Genomic DNA, 24,672 nt, shown 5'->3' on the forward strand with positions numbered 1-24,672 from the left:
ATGTTTGAAATCAGTTAAGAGAAGAAAAAGAAATATGTAATTATACTGTCTTTTATCATGACCTACTTAACTGTTACTGGAAATCTTGTGTGTATGTATAGTCAAATTACTGTCTAGTGTCACTTCATTTTAGCCTAATGAATTTCCTTTAGTATTTCTTATAAAGCAGATCTGCTAGCAATGGATTCTCTCAGTTTTCATTTTCTTGAGAATGTTTTTACGTTGCTTTCACTTTAGAAAAACAGCTTTGCCAGGATATAGGATTCTTTCAACACTTTAATTTGTCTTCACACTGCCTTCTGGCCTCCACTGTTTCTGATGAGAAGTCAGCTGTTAATCCTACTGGTGTTCTCTTATACGTGGCCAGTCACTTCTCTCTTGTTGCTTTCCAGATTTCCTCTTTCAAATTTTATACTATATGTCTGCGTGTGAGTCTTTTTGTGTTTATCCTAATTGGAGTTTATTAAGTGTTTGGGATGTATACATTAGTGTTTTTCATCACATTTGGGAAGTTGTCAGCCACTACTTTGAATATTTTTCTGTCCTTTTCTCTCTCTTCCACTAATGGTATTCTTAATGGTGGCCTATATTTTTCTGAGGTTCTGTTAATTTTCCTTCATTCTTTATTCTTTATTCTTTTTTTTTTTTTGAATATTTTATAAAAGTTTATTTAAGCCAAATTGATGACATATGCCGGGGAGCAAGATCTCAAATGCTTCCTCATTCTTTATTCTATCTGTTCTTCAGACTGCATAATCTCTAATGCTCTATCTCCAATTTTGCTGATTCTTTCTTCTGACAACTCAAGTCTACTTAAGTCCCTGTAGTGAATTTTCAATTTTGGTTCTTGTACTATTGAACTCCAGAAGTCCTTTTTTTTTAAAAAAAAGAAAAAAATGTAATTGTGGTAAAATAAACATAAAATTTTACCATTTAACCATTTAAGTATAAAGTTCAGTGGCATTAAATACATTTGCATAGTGCAAACATCATCACCATCCATCTATAGAACTCTTTTCATCTTATAAAACTGAAACTCTGTACCCATTAAACAATAATTTCCCATCCCCACCTCACCCCAACCCCTGGCAACCACCATTCTACTTTCTGTCTCTATGAATTTAACTCTCCTAAGTACATCATATGAGTAAAATCATACAGTATTTGTCTTTTTGTGACTATCTTATATCAACTTAACATAATGTTATCAAATTTCATCCATATTGTAGCATGAGTCAAAATTTCCTTCCTTTTTTAGGCTGAATAATAGATCACATTTTGTCGATCCATTCATCTGTTGATGAATATTTAGGTTGTTTCCACTTTTTGGCTATTGTGAATAATGTTATTAAAATGGGTGTACAAATATCTCTTTGAAAGCCTGTTTTCAATTCTTTTGGGTATATACCCAGTAGTGGGTTTCTGGGTCATATGGTAATTCTGTTAATTTTTTGAGGAACTGCCATACTGTTTTGCATAGTGAGTGCACCATTTTACATTCCCAGCAAGAGTGCACACAGGTTCCAGTTTCTCCACATCCTTGCTAACATTTGTTATTTTCTGTTTTGTTTTTTAATAGTAGATATCCTAATGGGAGTCAGGTGATAGCTCATTGTGGTTTCAATATGCATTTCCCTAATAATTAGTAATGGTGAGCATCTTTTCATGTGCTTGTTGGCCATTTGTATATCTTCTTTGAAGAAATGTCCATTCGAGTCCTTTGCCCAATTTTTAATCAGGTTGGTTGTTTTCTGGATGTTAAATTGTAAGAGTTCTTTCTATGTATATTCTGGATAATGTATATTCTGAATACAAACACCTTATTGGATATATGATTTGCAAATATTTCTTCCCATTTTGTAGGTGTTTTTTCATTCTATTGTGTCCTTTGATATATAAAAGCTTTTAATTTTGATGTAATCCACTTTATATATTTTAACTTTTGTTGCTTTTGCTTTTGGTGTCATATCTGTACTTGCTTTTTTTTTTTTTTTTTTTATCATTTCTACCTCTTTAAAACTAGACTCTATTTGATGAGTCACTGCCACCACATCTTCTTTTAATTCTTTAAGAATGGTTTCTTTTAGTCTTTGAACATATTTATAATAGCGCCTCAGAAGTCTCTCTGCTAAATTTAATATATGGGTCCCCTCAAAAGCAGTCTCTATTGTCTGCTTTATTTCTCCTATATATGTGTCACACTTTCCAATTTCTTTACATGTCTCAAAAATTGCTTATTGAAAACTGGACATTTTAGATATATTATTGCAACTCTGTTACTGATATTCGCCTCCAGATCTGTTGTTATTTTGTTTATTTGGCTGAATACTGTGAAATCTACTTTCTCTGAAGTGTGTAGCTGTTAATGTCCTTGCTCAGATCTTTCCCCCATGCACTTACAGTTTAGTCTGGCTTACTAGCAGTGACCCATGAGACAGCATAAGCCCCTTAATATCAAAGGTTGTGCTTAAGCCCCTTTAGCTAGTTAAATTTTCACCCTTTACCATGAAATGTGTGCAGGGATAGAGACTACTCTCACAGCTCAGGGAGTAAGGACTGGAGGAAAGGTCTAAATAGAAAGGGGCAGCACGAGGGTAATCTTCTGGAAGTTGGAATTATTATGTATCCTGTCTGCGTTTGTGGCAATAAAACCCTGGGCATATGTAAAACTCATAGAGCTGCACACCAGAAAAAGTGAATTCTACTGTACAAAAACCTGTTTTAAGTGACCAGGATTTGCCTTTTAAAAGAGATACTTTTACACCTGTATTGCTCTTACATATCTGGATCCAATTTGATCACTGAGCTCTTAGAAGTTCACTACTTAATATTTAATCTGGAGACAGAAAACAAAATTTTTCTTATACTCTTGCCTACTGAGGGTCATTTCCTCTTAGAACACAATAAAGATTAAACTTTAAAAATGTGTACCATTCTAATACTTAGAAGCATCTTGCAAAACAGGCTGAAAACCAGGACTCTTACACCAAACAGCCAAGCTGTGAATAAGGGAAAAAAAAGGTTTTAAAGGAAATTAAAAGTTCTACTTTAAATGATAAGAAACAAAAAGAGCCTTGTTACTGATATGGAGGAAGTTTTAGTGGTCAGGATGGATAAGTCAAACCAGCCACAACAGTCCCTTAAACCCAAACTAATCTACAGCAAGGCCCTAACTCTCTTCAATTCTATGAAGACTGAGAGATGGTGAGAAAGCTGCAGAAAAGTCTGAAGCTAGTAGAGCTTGGTTCATGAGGTTTAAGAAAAGAAGCCATTTCCATCTATAAACGTGCGAGGTGAAGCAATAAGTGCTAATATAGAAGATGCAGCAAGTTATCCAAAAGATCTAGTTAAGATAATTAATGAAGGTCGCTACACTAAACAACAGATTTTCAATGAAGACAAAACATCCTTATATTGGAAGAAGATGCCATGTAGGACTTTCATAGTTGGAGAAGTCAACACCTGACTTCAAAGCTTCAAAGGACAGGCTGACTCTCTTGTTAGGGGCTAATGCAGCTGGTGACGTTAAGTTGAAGCCAACGCTCATTTACCCTTGTGAAAATCAGAAGACCCTTAAGAATTATGCTAAATTTATTCTGCTTGTGCTCTATAAACAACAAAGCCTGGATGATGGCACATCTGTTTACAGTATGGTTTACTGACTATTTTAAGCCCATTGTTGAGACCTACTTACTGTTCAGAAAAAAAAAGATTCCTTTCAAAATATTAATGCCCATGGACAATGCACCTGGTCACACAAGAGTGCTGATGGAGATGTATACAAGATTAATGTTGTTTTCATGCCTGCTAACACAACATCCATTCTGCAGCCTGTGGATCAAGGAGTAATTTCAACTTTCAAATCTTATTACTTAGGAAATACATTTTGTAAGGCTGTAGCTGCCATAGATAATGATTCCTCTGGTGGATATGGACAAAGTAAATAGAAAATCTTCTGGAAAGTTTTCCATTCTATATGCCATTAAGAACACGTGTGATTCATGTGAAGCGTTCCAAATATTAACATTAACAGGAATTTGGAGAAGTTGATTCCAACCCTCATGGATGACTTTGAGGGGTTCAAGTTACTTTGAGGAAGTAACTGCAGATGTGGTAGAAATAGCAAGAGAACTACAATTAGAAGTGGAGCCTGAAGATGTGATTGAATTGCTGCAATCTTGTGGTAAAACTAACATGTGAGGAGTTGCTTCTTATGGATGAACAAAGAAAGTTTCTTGAGATGGAACTTACTCCCGGTGAAGATGCTGTGACGACTGTTGAGACGACAACCAAGTATTTAGAATATTACATAAACTTAGTTGATAAAGCAACAGCAGGATTTATGAGGATTGACTCCTATTTTGAAAGTTCTACTGTGGGTAAAATGCTATCAAATAGCACTGCATCTTACAGAGAAATAGTTCATGAAAGGAAGAGCCAATCATTTTAAGAAATTGCCACAGCCACTCAACCTTCAGCAACTAACACCCTAATCAGTCAGCAGCCATCAACGTTGAGGCAAGATGCTTCATCAGCAAAAAGACTGACTCACTGAAGGCTCAGAGGATGGTTAGCAGTTTTTAGCAATATAGTATTTTTAATTATGGCATGCACATTGTTTTTCTAGACATAATGCTATTGCACATTAATAGACTACAGTATAGTGTAAATATAACTTTTATGTGGACTGGGAAACCAAAAAATTCTTGTGACTCTATTGTGATACTCGCTTTAGTGCAGTGGTCTGGAACTGAACCCACAGTACCTCCAAAGAATGCCCGTACCTGATCAAAAGAAGTTTCTTCTGCATTAGGCTTCAAGTCTAAATTCTTCAAGTAAACATTCCGGATTTATTTGTTACTGACAAGTCTCGCAGAGCCTTAAGACACTGTGACTTAAAGATGAGGGGAAAAAAACAAAACAAACAAAAGTAGAGATGGCAAAAATCAGGACTGACGGAAAGTGGTGTGTAGCTGGATGCTCTACTGTCTACTTTACTCTGCACAGTAGGCTGAGGCAGAAAGTGACAGGCTATCACAGCAATTCTCTCTTCCTGCTCCAGCCACCACTTTAATTTCAAGTCAAGTCTAAAGAAATCACTCTTTCTTTTTTAAAACCTTTATAAATAGATGAGCTCATTCATAACTCCTAACCACCTCACTATGTTGACTACCTCTTACTTTTCAGAGCAAAGGCAAAAACAAAACAAAAGAAATGAATCAGCAAACAAACACAAAAAACAAAAGGGAAGAAAATACACTCAGTCCACGTCTTACTCTGAGATTCATGGTCCTCTTGCTCTTACAAAAGCCAACCTTTCCCTTGATAGCCACAAGTTGTCCTACCTTTTCTAACTTAGTGTATAGTCGCAGGACATAATTTTATCTGCTCTCTAACCCTTTTAAAAAGATGTTCTTTTTCTTCACTCTTTCTCCACTCGCAAAACAGTTTATTAATCAGACTGGAACCACCCATTTATTCCATCTTGATGTGGCATGCGGTATTTCATACATCTGTGCTCAGACGGTGTGCAGGAGAGCTTTGTGACTCACCTAAGCTGAAATGGCTTGGCAGCAAGGACATGCTGTGGCTACCACAATTCTCACTGGAACAGTACTCTCACTATCCATTGAGTATCTGACTATTTATGTTAAATGGTTCACCTACAGCTTTTGGTTCACCTCCCCAACTCAGAGAAAATGAACATAAACCCAGGAAGCAAAGATGATTCTTTACTTCCTCAAGGAAACAACAGTGCTGAGAGGAATTACCTGATGATTCCTATGATATAATTGCAGGAGAAAAAGATAAGATGATAAAAAAAGAAAGGAGAGGATAAAAAGACAAGCACTTCTTGTTAGGATGAAAAATGGCGAGAAGGAAACTTGAAAAACCAGCTTTCTTCGTTCCATGTATTCCAGGAAACACTTTTCTATGAGTAACAAAGGTTCAACCAAAGGGTAGGCCAAAATAAGGTAGCACATGACACTAGATTCCTTTTGATTTCTCAAGGCACTTTGTCTTTAAATTAAGTTTATCAGTCCTGCTGAAAGTGGGTCTCAATCTAAACCTCTGTCCCCAGGTAAACCTGGTGACAGATTCCACTCATTTAGGACCAGGCTTAGGAACATACTTCAAAGAAAGGCCCTTTAAATAACCATCAAAAGTACTTATTGTCACGTGTCACCACACAAAGTGGATTGAAAGGGAGGCCTACTGTTTTTGCTCAAGATTTACTTAAATCAACCTCCACCAGTACTAAAACAGTTACTGAAAATAACCTTCTGATTAAGGCCACGAGGACATCCTAGCAGCATTTGGCAGAAATAATTGAGGGAACCAGTACTCTGTTAAAGTGCTATCACTTTTAGTAAACACTGGTGAGATACACTTTGATACTACAAAAATAAGTGCTTTGGAAACACTAGCCAAGGGATTAATTCTTTCCATCATCCCTCATCACTGTCACTCAAATTATCTGAGGTCTATGGCATATGGTTCCACCATTTACTACTTTGTATCTAAGATCTGGAATTACAGGCCCTTACAAAAATTAAATGGATAATCCTAACACCAGAAGTATTATTTTAATAACTTAATATGCTGAATTCCCCAGTTCCCTTCCTTTGCTCTCCTGGCCAATACGAGATCATATTAGAGTTCATTGAACATCCAGAGCAGTAAGCAGTGAAATCAGACCCTTGCTGAATATTTTTCACCCTGTAGAATTAACAGAATTATCCATTATCTGTAACTGCCACACATCAGTTTGTGTGGACCCCTTTCCAAGAGCCTAGACCTCAAGTCTCTGCCTTAAAAATAAGTCAAATTTTTCCATTACAAAAATAATATGCATGCATATAAAAATTTTGGTAAATACAGAAAAGTAGAGAGTAAAACAAGGCCTACCACGGTGATGGAACCATAGTTTATGTGCACATTGTGGTGTGCTAGTTTTTCCTGTTGGGGTAGGCATTACTCACGGCAACCACTGAGAGGCCACAGCCAAATTAAATAAAACGTAAAAGTCAAAACAAAAATGAATTACAATTGTTGGTTTTTGAAATGAAAGTTTTTCATTATTACATAAGTAATATACGCTCATTGAAGAAAAAAAAATCTAAACTAGGTACCCAAAAAGAAGGGGGGAAAACATCACATGTCAACTCATCTGCTAGAGCTAACTAACTATTGCTTACATTTGGTTCACAGCATTGTTTTTTCATGTACATATGAGTGACACCTTGTAAAAAAGAAATGAAAGCCATCAAGCCATTAAAATTGCCTTTCATTAAAAAAGAAGGGAGTCATAAACATGTATTTTGCAACCTGCTCATTTTACTCAAAATAGATCTAACATCATCATTTAAAGTGGCTACGTAGTGTTGCATTATATGGCAACACCATAAATGATTTAACTAGTTTCTTATTAGGTTGTTTCTAGGATATTTTATTGAATTATTAGGTCAGTGATTCTTGTGTAGCCTAATAATAAGCAAAGGAGGTTTATTCTCCTTTCTCTCTTCTAATTTTTTTGACTGAACAACTATAATGAAACAAAATTTATCCCAAACCACTTAACCACTCTCATTTTTAATGACACATATGTGGACTAGATATGATTGATTTTAGAAACAAAATTACTTTTGCCAGGGCTAAATACAAAAAAAGAATAAATATTCAGTAATTTCGCTTTATATAGAAATATAAATAGGCTTTGTCTGCTATCAGGAACCAAATCAACCAACCATTTGGAATTTTCCCTACTTGGATATATAGTTATTAATAGTTCCTATGTTTTTAAGAAAGTATTTTACATTCAGAGACTAGTTTAGGGTTTTAAAAATCAGCTACCTCTGCCCTCCAGATTAGTGAGACATATCTGTTTTATCAGCGTGCAACCACCCCGTTCACTGGACCTCATACACTCTGTAAATAGACACAGACATAGAAAATAAGTGTGTAGCTTAATGTCGGAAAGGTCAGTTTTTCCAAATGTAACGAGGTCCCAAGATTGTGTAACAACGTCAGTATATACACTTGTCCCCTTAATCCCTGTCTCCCGTTACAAGGCAAACTAGAGTTTGAGCCAGACTGCCCTCACTTGTCTTTTCTCACTTCAAGGAATCTTTAATATTTTGCAAATGTGTAATTAACGACAGCTATAAAAGCCAAGGATTCTACCTGCCCCATTTTTGGGCTAAAATATTAGGGCCACAGGCCCTGGCCAAAATAGAGCAGTGTGCCACTTGTGTGACACTTTTTAAGCAACACTGGTAAGACATGTCCTCAGAGAACTTTTTCTTCATTATGATCACAAAGAGCTTTTATTGTACTAATTGATATACAAAGTGTAACAAATAGACACACTCTCAGTAGTTTGTGTTTTCAACCGGACAATACTGTCCAGCAAAAGCACAATAAAAAACATACAAAGAGCAAAGATATAACTAAATTAAGATGCATTTCTATTAGGAGGAAAAAAGTGGCGGGGGTTGAGTGGGAACAAATAGAGAGACTCTTGGGAGTAACTGTGTTGGCTGGGAAGAGTAAGAACTGCCAACTGCCAGACTCTAGATAATTAATTACATGGGAGAGGGCAGAGTACCTGTGGCCTTGGACATTTCAACTGCAGTATTTGTATTAAGTGCCTACTAATGCGTACCACTGGCTGCTTCCTGCAGAAACAAAAACGTCAAGATGAAATAGGTCCCTAGCCTCCATCTCTACTTGGAGACCCACCAAGCTGATAATGCATTATCCTGCACTTTCATTCTTTTTACGTCCTCCCACTTTGCCGCTGCTTCCAGGATACCTGATGGAATTCCCCACGGCAGGGTGAGGAATGGCATTCCAGCGGGTGGTAAAACAGCTCACCCACCAACTTCTCCTATGGAAGTGGCAGAGTTGAGAAAATAGGGTAGAGGCAAATTTCCCTACAGCCACCTCTCTTCTGAAATGGGCTTTGTGAAGACACCGACCAACCCAGCCAGCGGTCAGTGATTTGAAATGACCACAGGCTAACATCAAGGGGCTCCTCATTTTGACCTCTACCCAAATTTCCCTTCCTGTGGCTGTGAAAAAGTCACATGGAAAGGAGGGACTCTATTTAATAACACTGTGATAAAGTAGGATACATCTGATAACATTACGTTACTACTATTGAATTATCTCATTTGATCCTCATTTGAAATGGGTACTATCTTTACTGAGTTCAGAAAAGTTAATTGCAAAATTTTCCGGGTTGAATATTAATCTTCTCTAAGTGACACAGGAAATCCAGAGCAAAGTCAGGGCTAGAAAGGACTTTGAGAGGTCATCTATCTCTTGACTTCAGAGAGAATGCTGAAAACATCGCAAACAAATATAAGACCATTTTTAGATGACTTTGGGAAAAAAGTTTATATTTTCCAGTATCCAGTATCTTCATTTTGTAATACCCTCTTTATATCTCATGTAGTAGTCCTCAAGCTTTAATCACTTGGGGGGCTTGTTAAAACATCGATCACTGGGCCCCACCCCCACAGTTTCTGAATCAGTAGGTGATGCAATTTCTCTCAAGTTCCCAGGTGGTGCTGATGCTGGGGTAACAGGAATGCACTGAGGACCACGGTTCTAACCTCACCCTTAATGCACTGAACCCTTATATTCTCAATGGAAATAGATACCAGTTGGTCATTATTTCTTGGTACTGAGGCTTACTTATACTTGAAGAACAATTCAAGAGTCCCCCCGCCAATTTTTTCCCCTTCAAGCTAAATAATAGCAGCTCCCTAACATCTTATTATAGGTATCATTTTTCAACCCTTTAATCATTTTTTGAGGTTCTTTGTTGAGCCCTTTCCCAGTCTCTTTAGTTGTGGAGACATGAACTAGACCCAGATCGTTAGTCAGAGACTGGCTGAGGCTGAGGAAAAGGGGAAATGACTCACAGATTCACACATTGTCCCCGTTTCTTAATCTCCAATACCCAGGCTTGCCTGATTAGCTCACTTCTGATTCATGTTTCTCTGACTCCTTTATGAGCTGCAGTAATGCTTGATCTTCATAATGCCTTTCTTCTGACATGCTCAAAGCACTTCCCTAGTTTAACAGTTGACTCAACATCCTAAACCAGTGCAGGGTCAAATGACTTGTTCAACGGCATTATCAGTTCAGGAAGGGAGGGGAAATCTGGAAGCCAAATTCAAATTTCTATCCAAATATCATTGTATGGCGAAAGATGCTTCTTCCATTCATTGGACTTTACAAGATATCAAGTATACTTCCTCCATATAATAATAAGTTCCAGGTATAGATAAAACTACTGAATCTCCTTCCCTTTGTGGGGGCGCTGGGGCAGAGAATGGGAGTTGTGGATGAGGCTCCTTGGGTCAGTCTTCTCCCTCATCTCCATCACTTCCCCAGCCGCTGGAAGACAGGGTAGCGGCGCCCCAGGTGGCAGTGCTGCCTGTCCTGATCCTATTGGGCAAAAGCGCCGATGAACTGAAAGCTAACCCACAAGCTACCCTTGACCCTCACACCATGTTGTTTTCCTTTTCTTCATTTCCATATTCTTTTTTCTGCCAGTGTGTTCAATGTGCATGTCAAGGGCCCAGCCTCTGTGTACTGTCTAATTTTAGCACGTGAGTTCTTTGAGAGTAGGAACTATGCTTTCTTTGTGCATTGTATGTGCTCTGGGGGTGTTTAATACATGCTAAACAGTAACAACAGTCCCAGTATTTCCAGGAGAAATCAGCATTCCAGCCATCAGGCAGATCCTAATACCATTTGCTTGTGTATAAAAGACAGGCAACGCTGAAAGCATCCCTCCGCTCACTGCTCTTTTCATTTTAGATACAACAGTTGAAACTCAATATAACAAAGCCTATTCCTACAAAATTTCCTTTTGAAAGAGAACATTCTAGAGATGTGATCACTGAGCACTTACATTCGGCTCCAAACCAAAAGGCAACCTGTTAGATAACATAATTTCCCATAAAGCTACACAGACAAGTTACCTACTAAAAACCTCACGTGGATGAAGAGGACCTTCTGCCTCCCTGAAAAATCCCTCAAAGCTTCAGAGAAGAAGGCTAGTCTCTAGGAATAAAGTAACTGTAAATAAATTGACTGCAGTCAGGAGCTACTCTGTCAGAGCCTCTGAGTCTGTGACTATTTTAAGAGATAGAGAACTAGGAGGAGAGGGCAGGCCACCAGTGAAAGCAGCTTAAACAAGACTGCAGGACAGATAATGCACAAAGTGAACGGCAGTGAAGACGATGGTGATGGAGGGTGCAGGCGTGCACAGCACATGCTTGAAATCATGGGCTCCGGGACATTTCTACAGGCTACAAAGCTGCCCGTGTTTCTTGGCATCTGGACCCCCCCCCCCCCCCCACTTTGTGACTCTGAGTTGAGCTCATTGCGATCTGTCACGGCCAAGGTCATAACTAGTCTGCAGAGCTTCTATTCAGGAGGGAACCATAAACAGTATCACTTCGTCAGACACACAGGATAAGAAGTAGCAAAGAGAATCGCAGCACAAGCAAACATGAGAAATTCCGACACACTTACATAATAAAAACCATCTCTTTTATTCACCTGTATCACTCTCTCACAGCACGGAAATCATTAAACTAAACACTCAAAGTGTTTATGAGACTTTCTAGCAACTCCTAAAAGAATACACGCTTCCTAGTAGGAAAAACACCTATGGATACTTCTTTCTGTTAAATTAACAATATGCCTTTAAAAACTCTCCACTGAGATTCTGGTGGCGTCCTATTAACAGTTAACAGTAAGAATAAGAATGGTTACTTTCTTAGGATAAAAGTATGTGTTATGAAGCATATACTGGAACAAAGTATATTTTACTGCTGAAGATGACATTACAGACTTTTCTGTTATAATTACAATTAATATGGACTGAAAATTTCTCTTCTGCTCAATAAAAAACTTAAGTTTTAAAAAAAGTTTCTTTCCAAAAATAGCCTATTTTCCTTTCTTACATTCTTTTCCTACTAAATGTACCACTGAAACATTTCCTTTCATTGTTGACACCTTAGGTCATTTGGATTTAAAATCAGACAATACATAATAACAAAGAAGTCTTTAAATAAAGCTTTCGAAATGGGATAATAGCATTTGAAAGCATGCCTCGCCTCCTTGCTCACCGACATGACAAGAGACAGGGAAGCCTGGTAAGCAGCTACTACACCACCTATTAAAATTGTTTCATTGAAATCAATATTCCTAGAGCGGATATAATTTATGTGTTAATAGATAAAGAAATTCCTGCCTGGTTCTGTGTTATAAGCAAGTTGTTTGGCATGAAGTCAGTACTCAATTAAAACACATTTCAAACTAAGTAAGGTGATTCAGATTTAATTAAAAATATTCCATATTAAAATCTTTAGTTTCCTTCAGTCCAAATTTAAGTTGGCAATCACTTGTCAAATTAAGAACAGTTAAAATTAGAGAATTTCATGGCTTTTGGTTAATTTTGATAACTCAAATCTTCCAGAGGATGCTTTCCATTATTTTCTAAAGCCTTCCTCCTAAAAGTATTTGGTTTTTTTAAGTGCTTCTCCTTAGGAGTATATGGGTCTATTTTTAAGCACAAAATGCTCCTTAAAAAAAATTAAAATAGTCCATCTATACATTTTACAAAATTACATTTGACACTCCCATTATTTCTGGAGAAGCTTGTAGTTCAGGGTAAGTATAATAATAGAACAGGAATCTACTTTTAACTTTTATTTTTTGTAAGAGTTAGGTTACCATAGAAAATAAAGCTCAGTGACACAGCCATTTCCATCAACCGAGTATTTTAACAGATAAAGTAGGTAATAATTTACAGATTGCTTTGCAGAGATAAAAACAGTAAGAATCAAATACTTTCTCTTGGGAAAACTGAATAAGGCAGGTTTCTTGCAGTAGGATACATTAAAAAAAAAAAAAAGCCCTTTGGCCACCATTCTTAGAATCCTCTAAAGTTCACAACCCAAAGTTTCCAGTTTTCCAAAGAGATTAAAAAAATGCCTATGATAGTAACGTTAAGAAGATTTACAGAAGAAAGAACAAAGAGTAATCTTAAAAATGCACCCAGTACTCACAAGCACTTTGAAAGGAAATCTGAGCCGCAGTTCTTCAGAATACTGCTCTCCCGATCGTGAACACAATCTGAAGTCTAAAATAGATACCCTATCACGTTAGGACGAGAAGTGACATCTCAGTTTACTAACTTCTACTTGGGTAAACAGCTTTACAACTCATAGAACAAACCCTGGCTAAAATTAACTGCACCAGCACCAGCCCGGCAGGCAGGAACTCGCGGACTCGCATCATGTGTGCTGGGGATTTATTCACTAGGACAACTTTGGTGTCCTCTTAATGGGAAATGTGGACGAGGGGCGTGCCCGGGTGAACAATACACAGCATCATGATTATGCTAATTATTGAATTCAGTCCAATAATACTAACTTCTTTTAAGTTCTTTTCGCAAGGACTGACAAAGACAAAGAGTAAGCTCTTTTTTCACGACAGGCATTCACTTGAATTTTTAAGCACATTCAAATCAGACAAAACTTTGGCAACAAGGTGGCAGTGCTGTATGCTCTTCACAAGGAAAAGCCAAGTTAAAAGGGCATTTTGTCCTTCTTTAAACAGTATGACTGGATGTGGTACTATGTAAAATTACATAGGCATCAAATACACATACCCATAAGTCTATCAACTAGTCACCTTGAATGAGAGCTTTTTTTCCTTGCTATCTAATGAATTAATTTCATTTACTGCTTTCTGGCTTTGTCTTCTGCACCTCCCAAGGAGTTGCTATGAGGACACAGGTTCACTAATAAATTACAACTGAGAACAAACATCTCAAATATTTGCAAAAGGCAGGGTCCTTGGCAAGAAGCATTTTGAAGTGTATTTAACTGCCTGGCTGGCTGGAACTAGTAAATTATCCTCTATAGGTTCCTGACTATCTATAAAGCATGGGGAAGCTAAAGCTGACAGCTAAAGACCCCAAGTATACAGCTGATATTCAACAGAAAATTACAAGTAACGAGGAACTTTCTTTAAAAAACGTAAACTCCCTTACTAAGTACAACTTATATCAAAGACACAGAACTGTTTAATATCTACTCAAGATGGTTCAGGCTTGTTTGTTTTAGACATTTAAGTTCCGATGACATATTTGGCTCTTCTTGGACACTTTATGAAATATATCAAACCATGTTATAAACATCAATCAAATCTCTAAACATCTCTGGGAGATGTCATTTCCCCTCCCCCCCCCCCTTTTTAACAGATGGGTAAACAGTAAAATTCAATGACTTGTCCAAGGCTTCTCTCTGAATCAACACTGGATTATTCCATACGCCTTCTAACCTTTCTATGACATGTCTCCCATATTAATCATTTAACTATAGATATTTTCAGAGCCGTTTTGTTTTCCTAATTTAAAATGTCATGTCAGTTTAGACTGCCAGAGATTTATTCTGCTCAATTGCCAAATCGCAGGTCTGAGCTCCAGGAGCTCACTCAACTCACTACTGCAGGCAGGTGTCCTATGACATGAACAGGACCATGCCCTTACAAAGCACTGTCCACCGGTGACATGCATAACCAAAGTGGCAAAGGGGTTGCTTTTCCTTGGCATGAGCTGGTAACCACCAGCACAATCCCCCTTCTGGTTGTTTATGAAAACTGCTAGCTGCTAATCTGGGATTCCACCGCCACTGCCCAACCTCAGGCAGCTGGAGCCAGCACTTGCTCCACCCTCGTGGGATGGTAGCTGGTGTGCACTTACCAACACCCCACCCCAGAGTCACTGGAGGTGGGCCTTTCCCACTCCATGCCAAAAGGAAAAAAGTTGGCAGTTATCAAAGATGGCTGACCTCTTACGGTATTACTATAACTAATTCTCAGTGATCCAAGGCAAACCTACTCTGGAATTCTTAAAGCCAAAAGAGGACATTGTGAGGCTATTTTTGACACAATTATCCTTATCCTGTCATAGTTCAGGAGAAGAGTTCCTAAGCCAAAATATTATTTCTCCCTTAAACTGGAAAGAAAAAGCAAATACACCACATTTATTTATGTGTCGGATTTTTCATCAGAGAACAGTGTGATAGATCCTACATCCATTACAGTGAAGGCATGGGATTCTGAGCACTTTTCCAGATCCTCACATGTTCATGCTGAGTATGACTCCACTGTTTCTTTCAACATTGGCCACACCTGTTCCAAAATGCAAGCACCAAAACATTCCAAAGAAAATAGTGTATCCTCCAATTTACATTAGTCATCTGCTGCCTCTGTTTTATTAGTGAAAATAATTTAAGAGTCAATTGTACTTTGTTCCAGGCATACTTATGACAGTGGAGGAAAATCTATGTGCATCGTTAGAAGCAAGATCAATTCTTCCCATTTGTTCTTCTGAATTTTTGGTGCTGCGGGAGGAGGGACAGGCAGCACTATGCTGGGGGGGTTGGGGGGGGTGTCATCTGTCGGATATTTAATCCAATAGATCCATGAAATTAAAACAAAAACAAAAGAAAAAACTGTTTTTATGAACTTGCATTAAGGAATTAACCTGGATATAGACCCTGTAGAGCAGGGGTGTCCAAACTGCGGCCCGTGGGCCAACTGCGGTCCGCAATCCATTTTTTATTGGCCCGCAGCAAATTCCAAAAATATATTTAGTTTACTTAAATAAACCAGGTGAGGCAATATGTACTTCACCTCGAGTGAGTGGCCCGGCTATTTGTGTATTTTACCGCATATGGCCCTTGGTAAAAAACGTTGAAAAATGTTTGGACACCCCTGCTCTAGAGCAATCTACATATGTAATTTTAAATTTTCCAGTAGTCGCATTAAAAAGGTAAAAATAAACAGCTGAATTCAATTTTAGTAATATATTTATTTAATATATTTAATAAATTTAGTAACATATCCAAGATACTATCGTGTCAACATGTAATGAATATAAAAATTACTAATGAGATGGTGGGAAAATGGTAAGCTGAGGACAGCCAAAGAACTAAGACCAACTGAAAGAGGAGGAAAAATGAATTACAAAGGGGAAAGAACTAAAAGGAGGAAAAACAGACCAAAAGGAGGGGAGAGGAAAAGCATTTATTCCTAGGCATAGATTCACTTATAAAATCATGTAACAAACCGGAACGTTCCCGTTCCAGTGCTAGGTGCTGGGGAACCAGAGAGAAAGGACACGCGCTTTGTGTTCAGTAACCTTGTATGTTGGCGCCCACCCATGCAAAGTACAATGTCCTGGTGCGTATGAAGACGCAGCTATTTCCTATGTGCTGGGAAGCACACATGAGGATGGGGCACGAGGGACGCACACTTTGTTTTTTAAATAAAGGTTCTTTTCTAATGAAATTTTAAATATATGTTCCAGAATATCTCAGGATTCTGAATTTTATTTTGGAAGCTCAGAAGAGTCATGGATAGATCATAGAAAGATCAGTTCTTTCAAAAATATTTAAAACTTACACCTGGAACCAGCAGTAAAGTTACAATTCTGAGTTATTTATCACCTCTAGATTAAACCTGGTTATTTGGTGAAACTAGTGAAGGTGGTAGGGTACGGAAAGAGTAGAAAGGGAAAAAAAATTCATGTTTCACCATGGTTCCCAGTTTTTCACAGGATGACATAAAATACTCAAAGTCTTCATGCTGAAAAAAATAAATATTACCAACCCGTTAGGGTTAAGACTGTAGCTGTGGAGTCAGAAAGAACTGTGTTCAAAACCTAGTCCCCGACCTATCTCAGGCAACACAGCTAGGCCCTGTGGGACTGCTTCCTCACTTGTACAACCGTGTGAGAGCTGACATGGAGTGTCAGAACTCCCTGAGAGGGGTACAGCCCGGCCATAGGAGCTCTCCATCGATGGCCGCAGCCATTGTGATCCCGCTTCTACCATCAGTGGAGTCCCTGACGAAGATCAATTTGAGATATTTACTGAGTGAGGATTAAAGGCTACTTTTATAGCTCAAGGCTTCAAAAACTACAAAGTTGAAAGAGACTTCAAATGATTGTTAAGGATTTCAGGGAAACCCAGGGTCTGTAAACTATCGCTTTGAAAACTATAGCTTTCACAGCCTGATTACATCACCTCTTGTTGCTAGCCCAAGGTAGAATCAGAATGACTAAACGGCACCTGTGGACAAATTCCACACCTTGGTAGATTGTGCAGTGATAATCCCCATTTGTTCCCGTTTCCATGTATCCATAGCCTTGGGTAGCCCCTTCCCACACCAACTGTGGGATGGCCAGCAGGACAACAGCAAACACAACCCACAGACGTGAAAACTGCAGGCCCACTGAGGCTTGCCCTGTCTTGCTGCACTTTGGAACCTTGAGACCACCGCATGCAACAGCCCTGGCTAACGTTCGGAGGATGAGAAGACCACATGGAGCAAAGACACACCACCTGCTGCTGGGGCCCCTATGAGCCCGCGTGACAACTGCCTGACCTGAGGGAGGCCATCCTAGGCCATGTGGCCCCAGCCAGCAGCCAGCAAACCACGGAGACCAGACAGGCTCACTCAAACCAGATGAACCACCTAGGTGACCTACAACACAGTGAGACATAATATGTTTGCTTTTCTAAGTATTAGGTAGTTTGTTATGCAGCAAAAACTCACTAATATACAATCTTCAAAAAGTCAGTAATATTCCATTCCTTTACTTTCAAATGAAACCTTTTAAGACTAATCTATGTGTCTTACTCTTAAAATTCACAATTCTATAAAAAATTTACAATTCTGATTACTGGATTTACTTTATCATATCAACTAGTATGTTAATCAAACAAAATGAAACAATGAAATGGTCTGATTATAAAATTGCTAAAATAATAATTGCTCTATTTATTTCATCTTATAATTTGAAACAAATATATGTAGCCTTCAATGCTACAACTACGTATGCTAAAGAAATGATTTCTCCATCCTAGCCTTCAGAGTGATAAGATTGGCATAGTTCATAGCTACTCAATCTGTCTTAATACTTCAGAGTAGCAATTTATACACACACGAACAGAAATCTAACTCAAAGAATAAACCATTTTTTTCTTCAGCTTTTTTTTTTTTTTTTTGTAAACTAAAGGAAAGCGATAAATAGTAGCAAACTCTTTAAGACAGTTCTTCTTAAGACTTTGATAAACAGCTAATTCACCATAATTTTATAACAATTTATATCAGGACTATGAAAGTATTACTTGCTGTTATTTGAAGACTTATTTTAACTTAGTTAACTTTTTAAAGTACCTTAGAATTCTATTGGGAAATTTTACCCTCACCATACATTCCTAATAGTTGTCCATCTAACAAACGTGTTAAACAGTTGCTTTCTTCCCTTATGAAACTCCCAAGCATTTGCAAGATTTGTATGAGTGGCAGGATGCCCATGACAATGGTAGAAAATGGAGTAATTGACAGTTCTGCCTTCAAGAGGCTTATAATCTGATAGGAGATGTGACAATAGACTGTATTTTCCATCCATCCAAAATTGGGACAGACTTAAGTTATATGTGGATTTTCTATTCCAGAGAGGGTCGGTGCCCCTAAACCCCATGTTGTTCAAGGTTCAACTGTGTATAAACTTTCTATCATATAAGATACTAATCAGTAAGCATTCCAATGGGTGAAAATTCATTCCAGTAGAAATCTAAGAAAAGAAGAGGCTTCCAGTTGGGGAAATCAAGAAAGGCATCTTGGAGGAAGTGACATTTGAATTGAGCCTTTGCACGCTGATAGGCTTTCAATAGCAAACGGAGTGGAAAGAACACTTACACAGAAACAGTAACGTAAGCAAAGATAGAGAAAAAGGAAAGCTATAATGTATGTCTGGGGAATGGCTGGGATTCAAATTTCAGCTCTATCAATTAATAGCTGCTTTGACTACTAATAAAATTCCTTAATTTCTCTAAATCTATGCTATGAAGTATTCATTTGAGAGTATGGAGTCTACAGCAAAATTGCATGGGTTCAAATTCTAGCTTCATCACTTAGTAGTTGTTGACCTTGGGCAATTACTCTCTGTGCCTCAGTTTCATCATCTTTAAAATGGGGATACATACTTCATAAGATTATTCTGGAGATTAAATGCATTTATATTTGTAAAGCATGTAGAACAATGCCTGGTGCTTAATATACAAATGTTTTGTTAAATAAATGAGTAAACTCAGGTTTATGCATACACAGCAAGATAGACAGATGTGTATGAATATAAAGATCTAGTTATATCATCAAGGATAGTACCTGGTACACAGTAGGTGCTAAATATATTTTTTATTTTTCCCCCTTTGTCTGGAGTTCACAGAGAATTACACTAGAGCACATGCTTTGATGTGCTCCAACATTAGCCTTCATTCAGTCAGAAGAACAGAGACTGTCCCTCCACCACTTTGAAGATGGGGGCTTCCTCCTTTCTCTTGGGGGTAACAATTCTGCACTTGCTAATATAAGATGCTAGGCTTGAAACTGCCAGACAGACACAGCACGGCTGCCAGATTCAAACAAAGGAGTACTAATATTTTATATAATAAATATATCTTAAATGGAAAAATAAACATAGGATTATTAAGTACAATCTGAACCTCTATAATTTATTAGTATTCAAGCTAATCTAAAATAAGAAACCTTAAATATATGGTAACTTGAGATTTTAGGGAAAAGAAAACATTAGATTTAGAGCCACAGTAATTCAAAAGGTAGGTTAACAAAATCTTACTAATTCCAGCCTAATTTGGCTTCAAGTAGTTATATATTCAAACTGAAAATATTTTAAACGCAGTTTAATTCCTTGAATCTATTAACAAAATAGTAAACCGAGTTCCCTTCATTTTTAAGATGAAAGTACTAAAGCTAGTTAACAGATTATACTACAAACAAAAAGATACTGCTAAAAGTACTTGAAAATATTCTATGTAGAAATAAGTAAAATTTTCCTGCAGTCTTATTCTATTTATTTGTTTAGAAAACTCTTTTTCACAGATAATCAAAGATAAATTTCACCCATCACAAATCAAACTTCATTGCCAATTCTGAGTTGGTGGATAGAATCTGTACTGAACTGCTAATCATAAATACCCACCAATCAGTTTACTCATTCCAATCATAGGAAAACTACTAAGGATCAGACAACACGGTTTAATTTCCAAAATCTTTTGGTACATTAGCACCAAATATTAATTTGTTATTTCAATCCACACTGCTTCACAAGCAATCAAGGCTACTTCAACAGCACCTGCCATCTTTTTAGGGTAAGGGCTACCCTACTTCTAACTTGAAACTTAAGACTTTCTGAGGAACAGAGGTCTGTAGGAGAGTATTTTAATAGAACAATACTGTGGGTTTATTCAAATCCCAACTCCACCAGCTACTAACTTTGCAACCATAGGCAAGTTAACAGAATTCTCTTTGCTCATCTACAAAATGAGGGTAAGAACCTACCTCCTGGAAATATTGCAAAAATGAGTTAATGCACAAAGAGCACTCAGAACAGTACTTGGCATGGATTTTTAAAAATATATATATTTTAGCTGTATGAAATAACAATGAAGGGGAATTCCTGGTTGAACCACCTGTATGTGGTAGTTAGAGAAGCTTTTGGGGGGTTCTGGGTGTTTAGGTTCCCTCTCTATCTTATTTCAGATGGACAGGGAACTTGTACAAGAAGAGCCCAAAGCCACCAGTTTTACTATTAATAATTTCCAATATGTTCTCATGGCTCCTGCTCGTCCACTATCAAGCCCCTGAACATTTGTGAGATTTGTTTGAAGGGTAGATGCTGAAGTGTGTGTTAGAGCACAACAGTTGGTACCAATTTAGCAAGAGACTTGGGAAATCAAGAATTTATTCTCTAATTTTTAATAGTTTTGCTATAAATGGATGTGGTCTGTTCCCAACCAGCTAAACTGAGAAGCAGTCACTTTTAAGGTAAGCAGTTCAAAAATCAACCTCAAATTAAGAGATGAAATATTCCTAAGAGATTTTAATTTCACTTGGATACAAGAATCCAGTAGGTGAGTAGTTTCTTCAGAGGGAGGGAGGTATAGTTTTGTGTCTTGATGATAAATGTACACAATTGTATCTCTTAATCACTAAGTATTATTTTAAAAAGTGCTCCAAATGAGTGCTCATTTTTCAAAGTAGCAGCAATAAGCAAAAAACCAGAGGATTAACAACTCAGCTCTAAGAACCTTAAGAACCCAGTAATTATAATAATCCAAGAGGCCACTCTCAGAAACTCAAGAGACCAGTTCCTTTACATGGGCCCTGGTTCACAAAAAGAAAAGAGGACACACAGTACTGGGACATCTGCAGCTGACTGTAGACTGAAATAATAGACAACTATCCATTTTAGACCTTAATGCTTCCATTGTAAGAGTGAGTTTCTCCTTTTTCTTGACATTATATTCCTGTCTCTCCAATTGCTGGGAGCAGATATATTTCCCAGTTCTTTGACTCACATTTGTTTTTTAAAAATGCCCTTAAAAATGACTAAAAATTACTCGTTTTAGTTTTGCCAAGTGATCCTTTCATCTAAACCACATTTAAAGGAGCTCTTGATCCAGATTTAACGCTTTTAAAAAAACTTTTTAAATAAGGTGGATGAGAGCATAAAAGGGTAGTATATTAATAAATTCCAAATATTCTGATTTATAGTAAGAAAAATCTTGTCCTTATTATTCAAGCTTATAAGATACATGATTATAAAATAATAAGCAGCCAGTTAGACAAAGGTATTCTATTTGTTCATACATGGCATATTACAATGATGTACACCCGAATCACATTAGACTAGTACTCACTGTTTTTTGTATAAGGGTTAAATAAGCCTTCTCTTCTCATAAGAGTGTGGTGAGTCAGTGTCCGGGAAGAATAATTAAGATAAAGGGCAAATCACCCAAAACATCCCCCACATAATATCCTAAAGAGTATCCCTGAGATGATTTACTAAAGTAATCTCTTTCAAAATCATCTTTAACTTAATTCCGGGCACTGAAGAAACAGGAATAATAAATCACATTTAAGTTACAATCTTTAGAATATGTTAGACAATTCTGAGACACACAGAGGGAAAAAAAAAAGTGTTAAAAATAGCCGAGAAGGACTAGGCAGCAGTTAAAACACAAAGGCCAAGGGTGAGATCAAAATTAGAAACATATAATGTCTGGAAAACTGTCCATATAAGGGTAGCTTTAAATCAGTAACTAAGTAAGGATAATCCACTGGGCAAAATAAACAGCTGCCATCATCACAATGGCTGCTTCTCCATCTCTCAGAAGTCTCAGGAAAGCCACAGGAGACAAATACGACATAATTTCATGCTATTATGTTCAACAATGTTCAGCAATATTTGGAGGTATTTTTAACACTGGTCTCAACTTTCCTGGTCCCAGATGAGAAACTTCACATACCTTGATCTTTCCTTTTTATAAAAGTATGAAAAAGCAATGACAGGGGACAAAACTTCTGCCGTGCATTCCTTACCATATCTAGTAGACCATATTGACCTACATACTCCAACCCCATGGATTTCCTGAATACCCACGTAGACTGCTGTTTGTTCATTCTTGTTTACCTATTTATTAGACTCACAGGGAGCTTCTTAACCTGGTGCCCAGCACTAGAGAAATGAAATAAATAAGGTTCCTAACTTCCAGGAGTTCATAGTAGTATGGAAGACAGATACACAAATAACTGTAGTACAGTATAGCTCCTCTAACAAAGGTTTATACAAAAGTAAGGGTTGCAATTCTGTGTGTGATGGAAATGACCAAGCAAAAAAAGGGTCAAAGAAGGCATTTTAGGCAGAGTGATCAGTACAGGCAAGAGCTCAGAGGCAGGAAACAACACGGCATATTCTGAAAAGAGCAAAACAAAAAGTTATGTGTCCAGAGTGCAAGTGATGAGATATGAGTGGGAGAAGATTAGGCTAAAAAAGCAGATTAGTGCTGGGTTGCTGAGGTCCTTATGTGCCATGCTGACACATTAGTCCCTTATCCTGTAGCCTGGAGGCTCTCAACTCTGGCTGCACATTAAAGTCTCCTGGGAAGCTTTAAAATAAAATATGGATGGCTAATATTTGTTGGTATCAATTAATTGGTGTAGGACGGGGCCTGGACATCAGTAGTTTTTAAAAGGCTACTCATGTAATTCTAGTATGTGCTCAGGGGTTGGAACCACCCCTGTAGGCAACAGGGAGCCCATACAACTGTCTAAGTAGGATGGGGATGTAAACACACGCAAAACACTTAAGTGGGCAACAGTGTGAAGAGCAGCTTAGAGGTCGAGATTAGGGAGGAATGTCAGTGTATAGGCTACTGAATACAGGTGAGAAGTAAGAGTCTACCAGTAGTTACTAACTATGGGTCACTGACCTGTGTGAAAGATGATAAAAGTTAAAAGTACTTTCCTTAGGAAAAATGCACACATGTCAAAAAATGTACCTCCAATTTCAGGGGATTATGAACCTCTTTGAGTAATGGATTCAAGTGAAGAAATCCTGGCCTAAAGGCAGTGATGAGAGCGAGAGAGACTGTTGAGGTAGATTCAGTAGCATTGGACTTCCAGGTGAGGGGAAAGAAGAGGAATTAAGGATGACACCAGCATTCCTAGCCTGAGAGTCAGAAATAATAACCATGTATTCTGCACTTACTTCAGCGTCAGGAACCATACTAACCACTCACCATGGATTTCTCATTGAATTTTCCCAATTCTGTAAGACAGATTGCTAGCATGCCTATCTCATAATTGAAGAAACTGAGATTTAGAGACATTAAGTATCTTGTCCAAGGTTACATGATGGTAAGGGGTGGAGCAGGAATTGAATCCCAGACAGTATGACTCCGGAGCTTACAGTGTTAACCTCTCCATACGACCTCTGGCAAGTGGTTCCCGCTGATTAAAAAGAGGAGACAGTGCCTGACCACTGCACTGTACACCTGAGGCTGAAGCTGAATAATACTGAATGTCAACTATAATTTAATATATAGTCAAGGGATATGGAGTACAGCATAGGGAACAGAGTCAATGGAATTATAACAGATACATACGATGTCAGAGGGCAATAGATTGGGGGAAGGGGGTTATCAATTTGTAAGGGGTGAAATGTCTAACTATTACATTGTTTTGTACACCTGAATCTAAAAAATAAAAATAAAAAAAGCCAAATATACAGCCACCTTAATGTAACACAGGTTAAAATAATAATATTCTTCCTTAACAAAAAAAAGGGGGGGGGGTGACAGGAGGATAAAGCAGGAGGTTTAGGATGAGAGGAGGGACGGGTCAGGGTAGGGATATAAAACATTCGTTTTAGACATGCTGTATTCAAGATAGTACAAGACACACATGATGTTATCTGGTAAATCAGAAAAAAACAGAAAAGAGCTCCAGAGGTAAGAGCATAAGATACAGTAATAATAGGTTTACTGAATTCTCTCCGTGTGCCTGGCACCCTGCTAAGTGCTTTCTCAGAGCAGTGTAAGCGTTATCATCTTCCCTTTCCAAGTGAGGAAACAGACATGGGACACACGGCCAGTAAACAGTGGAGCCCATCTTCTTACCCCTCACCTAGACCTCCCTGGCTGTCCAAAAGGGAATGGAAACCATGATGTCCTAAGTGGCAGCAACTCCCGACCTGTTCTA

At 37.9% G+C, this 24,672-nt stretch overlaps 1 protein-coding gene across 7 annotated transcripts in view; it reads right to left on the reverse strand.

Annotated features, from left to right (window-relative positions):
- The window catches only part of SLC20A2 (solute carrier family 20 member 2), a 92,191-nt gene that overhangs the window by 47,092 nt on the left and 20,427 nt on the right, over positions 1-24,672 (reverse strand). Inside the window, exon 1 of one of the 7 annotated variants that reach the window (XM_019742051.3) lies at positions 13,098-13,352. The exons of 5 other annotated variants lie outside the window; for them this stretch is intronic. The gene's annotated coding sequence lies outside the window, so the exon portion shown is untranslated. Of the gene's footprint in view, positions 1-13,097; positions 13,354-24,672 lie in introns of those variants that run through there. One more of the 7 variants, XM_088793591.1, reaches the window with a different exon arrangement.

The sequence above is a fragment of the Rhinolophus sinicus genome, chromosome 16 (genome assembly GCF_057876585.1).
Source record: "Rhinolophus sinicus isolate RSI-liver-muscle chromosome 16, RSI-T2T, whole genome shotgun sequence".
Taxonomy (NCBI): domain Eukaryota; kingdom Metazoa; phylum Chordata; class Mammalia; order Chiroptera; family Rhinolophidae; genus Rhinolophus; species Rhinolophus sinicus.